Source organism: Xylocopa sonorina, chromosome 7 (genome assembly GCF_050948175.1).
Source record: "Xylocopa sonorina isolate GNS202 chromosome 7, iyXylSono1_principal, whole genome shotgun sequence".
Lineage (NCBI taxonomy): Eukaryota > Metazoa > Arthropoda > Insecta > Hymenoptera > Apidae > Xylocopa > Xylocopa sonorina.
In genome coordinates, this window is record NC_135199.1 from 8,337,830 (window position 1) to 8,344,087 (window position 6,258).

Below are 6,258 nucleotides of genomic sequence, written 5' to 3' on the forward strand. Positions count from 1 at the left end.
CTTCTGATACTTGAAACAGCTTACAAAACCATACATAAATAAAGAAATCTGTACTTCTTTACAAGACGTAACAAGTTCAAGATAACCCAGGAGGGGGTTAGTGTATCTTAAAATACCATGCGTATACTAAAATGGACAATATATATACTTATACACAGACGCTCGTTGTGTAACAAAATACTTATTGTATTTTGATAACTACATGTACATAGGTTCATTTCAGAAATTTATGATTTACGTACATGTACATATATGCTTTTATTTTTTATAGCACATATTGTACATTTACTACAAAAATAGTAAGAGTTGGCGCGGGTTTTATATATATATATATATTTTTTTTTTGTGCATGAATAAGCGACACGAGCACAATGAATAAGTTCGTTCACTGCTTTTATTAAAACTTAGTCTCGCAGTGCCTGATAGTATATTTGCTTTCAACGATTGTATGATAATTAAAATTACAAACATTATTCAGGCACCAATGATCGTACGAACAAAATTTATTTGTAAATTATATACTACAATAACAGAATCTGTATTACTTACTAACAAATTGGCTGGTAGGAAATGCAGTGAAACAAGATTGTGCAATCATGCGTTAAACATGCGATTAATATACGCATAGATAAATCGCTTAATAATATAAGGAACGGCGAGAAATAATCTGAAATTAAATAATACAAAAATATAAAATTTCCAATGCAGTCTTTAATACCTTCTTTCAACTTACCTTTAAATTATTACGTGTAAAAGAGCTCGGAAATGAAATTGCTCTTTTCAAAAGTATTTTAAGAAGTGCTTGCTTACGCAGGGTACAATTAGTCAATAATATATTCCGTGGGAAATATGAAACATTATCTCTATTAAACGAAATATACATGTACATAATAACGCGCAGTAGATAATCATTCTAATATTCTGATCGTGAAATACAGGTATAAAATAGAAGTCTGGTCTGGTTTCAAAGATGTCCTAGTTAGATGTTCGAAATGAATGCGAACGTTCAATTAATCGATCGGCTGCACTAAATCGATAATTCGGTATCATTATGGAGAAGTTTCAAAAAATGTACGCGATACGTTTAATGGACCGCAAATACGGTATTGTAGAGAGACAAAGGAACACACAAAAAAGGGAAAAATTGTTTTATATGATATATATATATATATTACTAAAGCGGAGGAACGAAGAAATTCCCAAGGGCATGCGAATTTCTTAAACGTACACCTCTCTCAGATCATGTGAAATTTGAAGAATCGTTTCTGCGGTTTCTAACAAACCACTGTTAAGACTTTCGTCGAATCATCTAAATTTTGTTACATCTCTCTGATTTGATCGCATTTGTACGATGCACGTAACCGCGCGCTCCTTTACGTCTCCTTCGTTCCCCTCCAATGGTATACCCTATAGAAATACGATGTAGTTTACAAAACTGTGATGGAACCTTCTGTCAATCACATGTATATATATTGTCAATATCTTTTTAAACATTTCAGAGGTACCGCCCAAGCATAACGTACCCCAAGCTATGCAGAATCGTAATATACCGAGGAAATGTCTTGTAGCGCCCCCGTTATTTTCGCTTAGAATTAAACGCTTTCAAAAATTCCGCGGCCTCCATTTTCAATACTTCGATAGTCACGTGAAGTATCATAATATACTAGATCGTGTTTAGTAATCGATGATAACAGATAATACCGAGTGAAATAATAACGTTCAGCAAGTTCGTAGTATCGGGGATGGATCTGTTTCGCTGTTGCGGTTGAATGACGCTATACACGGGATTCAGATACTTGGTTAAACGTCAGTAACTTTTGGCGGCAAAACTATCATCCGCAAGCGATATACATTGAATCATGCGAGAGTATGTTATATCGTAAAATTGTTATAATTTCATTGCGATTATATCCTTGAGATTCGTTGAAATAAATTATGTTCGCGTAATGAGACTATTACCCTGATATTCGTGCAGTTCAACGGAAAGTAAATGGTTGATAGAACGAACAGGGAATTTCAGTTTGTTTCGAGTACGTCTAGAACCGTAGCGTTCTCGATGATATGCGAACATGGATCTTTCCTGAATAGCACCACTTCTACAAGTAACCACGCCCTTCGAATATAATATTATATGCATACTCGTCAGGATTGATCTGAAAACTTTTAAATGGAACAAAGAAACAAGAAACAGATCGCTTTGGCTTAGAAAGACGGGCTCTACAAAATGCGCACACTTTTTCCTACCTTAGTAAGGAAATCGCAAACCTGAATTTGATTTATACCCTTTTTCGCTCCTGTATAAGTGGATTCAAATAATTTGTTTCTCGTTTCCAAGATATCAATCGAAAATTTTCAGACCAGACACTTGGTATTTACTGGAACGACGCGCGAAATGCTACGATATACATAATAGAAAGTCGTACGCAACACTGAACCTCGTGTTATTATCGCGATAATTATACACTTCTCGTTGGATGGAAGGGGGATAAATATGCACGAAGAACAATTCATATTTTTTTCCTTTTAAATATTCGCTATATAGGTATGGGATTATTAGACCTTATATACGGTGTGTAATCTGTGCACTATGTACGCATTTTTGTACGCATGTGGTATGTGTGCATGTTTATGTATATACACGCACGTAACATATATACACATGTAGGCTATGTCGAACGTAACCATTTCTAGATGCAGCACTAAATCCAACAGCTTTCTTCGTATCCTCTTTTGTTCGTTCCTTAAGTCTGCGCTCGGATTATATAAATAAGAAATCTTTAATCATTTTTCTTTATCTACCGGTATACAAGTGTAACTGTATCGATCTGTTATCTGGATCCAATCGAATGGAATTAATTTCCGTCACGGAAATCGATCGTTCGACGAAACTCCAACAGAGTAAAATAATAATACCGAGGAAGACTATTATATTGATTTTAACTCAAAAATTGTGAACGCGAATAGAATGAAATTTATAAACTTTTTCTTAGAGGAGTTAAATATTCGTTATAAATTAGAAACAATGAATTTGTACATGTTTCATCTACAATATCTATTATTATTACACACTGTTCCTATGACGATCTTGTTTTGGGTAGTTTTAAGTTCGTTTTCAAGATCCGTCTGTATGTACACAAGTTTCCACATAGATCGTGCATAATATCGGGTAAAAAGCTCATAACTGAGATATTACGTGTATGAAGAAAAAAAAGGAAAGAACATGAACAAATTCGTCAAAGGGCTGTTCAAAGTGATCATGGACGTTTGTAACAACGTAGGTGTGAGCAACGATTATAAATAGGCTTTCGATTAAAATCGTTGATCATATTGAGCTCCGATTTAATCGATTGTGCATGCATTCATTTGTTCCGTGATGACTTTTAAGAACAATATTCTTTGTACGCTTTTTTTTTGCATTCAAGTATCTCTCACTCTCTCTCTCTCTCTCTCTCTCTCTCTCTCTCTCTCTCTCTCTTTCTTTCTCTCTCTCTCTTCAACACCTATAATAAAATACGACTACATAATACAGTCAATAAAATAGAATTATATATACTTTGTACAAGATACAAGGTAAATTAAATGTAACGATGAGAAACATTGTTCAATAAAGAGAAAAAAATGCTCACTAAAAACGAAGTATTCACTGTGTAAGATTTAAAATGACAGCTCTTTTAAACACTCACAAAATTTGATAAGATTGCCGATATATGTATGTATATTGTTTTTGTATTCTTAGTAAGATATTTACAAAAAAAGTGTAGCAAAGTATGCTCGTTATAACATATGAAATATAATATCACTGGATCCGTTAAACTTTATTTTTTGTTGCATAGAGAATTATTTAATCTTTTTTATAATTGCGCGATCGTGTATATCGCCGTGACATACCTACGATTTTATAATGTTTTCGTAAATTTGTTCGATATTGAATCAACAACTCTCTTCGTGAACTACGTGTATGTATATGTATGTGTGTATTCCTCCTTTTTCTTCTTTTCCCTCCTTTAACTACACGTTCTTTGCAATCAGCATCATTTGTTTCTTTTAAATATGCGTATATATACGAAATATACAGTCCGGTCGTAGCAGGTAAAGATGTTTCAACCCTTTATTTGTTCCTCAAGAATTGTTCCATTGTGCAGCGCGTCCATAGATAAACATTTGCGACAATTATTCCAAAAGTCGCGTCTCGTCTCGTGAACGGCCTTGGAAAAGCAAGGTATAGTGGAGGTTGAATTTCACTAAATTTCCTATCTAAGGGATTAACTGTTGCTCTCTACTTTTTCGTGGTATACTCTCGTCAAATGGTCCGATAGTTATTGCGATATTACAGGTATTCCGTGAGAATTCTGAACTATTTCTTTTTTTGTTTTTTCTTTTTTTTTTTACCCTTTTGAATCCGGTAAACTCGAAATCAATGCGAAGCAACCTTCCTCCCCTTCGTCTGCCAGCGCAGACTGTGTTTCGATTTGTAACGCCGATAATGAGATTTAACAGACGTATTCTATGTTTTTAACTTTGGTCCTTTTTTTATGCGAATTTTTTTGCGTCTTGTGTCGGTAAGGCAGGTGCCCACCGCGGAGGCCCAATCTCGACGAGGAGCTACTTTACAAAACTTTCTAATTACGTCCCGTATGCGATTGAATATCTAACTTTATCGGGATCCTTGTACTTTCTTGATATCAAATTGTAACCAACCGGAACCGTCTGTGTTTCTCTTTCAATTTCACTTTCGATCGAATTTGTTCGAATTTCTTCACTTTTATACGCTTGGAAACAAAACTAGTGAACCGTGTTCCTTATTTTGCATACTCTGCCAACGTCTTAAATAGCGGATACATTGTTCAAGATAATTGGAGCAATCTTATCCACGAGAGTATTAAGTTGGAATAGTAATATTCAAAGTTATCGCATAATATTTAGAACGAAAGTTACGATTAACTACTTCTTATGACGACAAACACATATTGACAAAAAGTGGATTGAATTAAATCTCGTTTCTGTAAAGTTTTAGAAACCAATCGAACACCACAAATCATTTTCACAGTAGAGTACACAGAATGTTCCAAGATTTTCACTAAACGTACAATATATATAATGTTCAATAGCTTTCTAGGCATCAAAGTGGATGACTCTCCAATAACTTCGAGCAATGCGCCTTCCTCTTTCGTTGGCTGAATTTCCTCATAGTAATAGCGCAATAACATCCGCTACATTGGAATAACAGTTCTTGTACAGTTTAATACCCTAAGCCTTCCGATTTTCATACTACAGACCTCTCGCCGACTGCATGGCAAATGAAACGTTATCCAAGAATTATTTTTGTGTCTGGAAGTAAACTATGCTTGTTGAACGAGAATCATCATTATTTACAATATTCACGTCATGGTAAAAGAAAAATTTGCCGTGATTAATATGCAGTTATTATATATATATATTTTTTGTTAATTGAAATCGACATTATTATTTATTATCGTGACGGAACAATTACTTCTCATTGTTACAGCCCTACTAGAGTGAGATTGATTTTTGTACATTCTATGGTCAAATGTTCCATCATGATAATGTCTTTTATGCCATTTGTGAGAAAAAAAGTTAAACTATATAATTGTCGAGGAATGAAGTTTACGAAAAAATACCCTAATCATTTGAAGGTCCTCTGTATAAGAGCGAACAAAACTGAATGGCTATAATAGGGAATAGTTTGTGGTCTCTCCAAGGTAAGACAGTTCTCCCTGCCATTCTAACTACAAAAGGTGCAAATCTTCCCCCATTTCTGGCCGCGCGTACTTCTCTACGTATTTATTCTCATTAATGGAACATTTTGACTAGACACAAACCAAGTACGCATATATTTTTTCACACTAACTTAGCGTTAAGTAGCATTTTTATATTAAGAATGGGAGAAGATTTTAACAAAATTATAATTCGTTATATAGTAGAGTAACAGAAGACGTACTTACAAAAATAAATAAATATTTGTACCACTACAATACTGACGAAACAATTACACAAAAAAACAAATCGTACATTCAGATAATACTGATAATGAGGAGAATGACAGAGACCTTGAACTTACTAAAAATACTGTCACTTATAGCGTAACTGTCCTTAAACGAACATGACAACCACGCCAAAGAGCTACACAGATATACTTCAATAAAGAACATTGCGACGAAAAGATTAGGAACCACAGACTTAACACTTAAACTAAAACTATGCTTTATCACAAAATAGACTCGAGTCTAGAACGAAGAT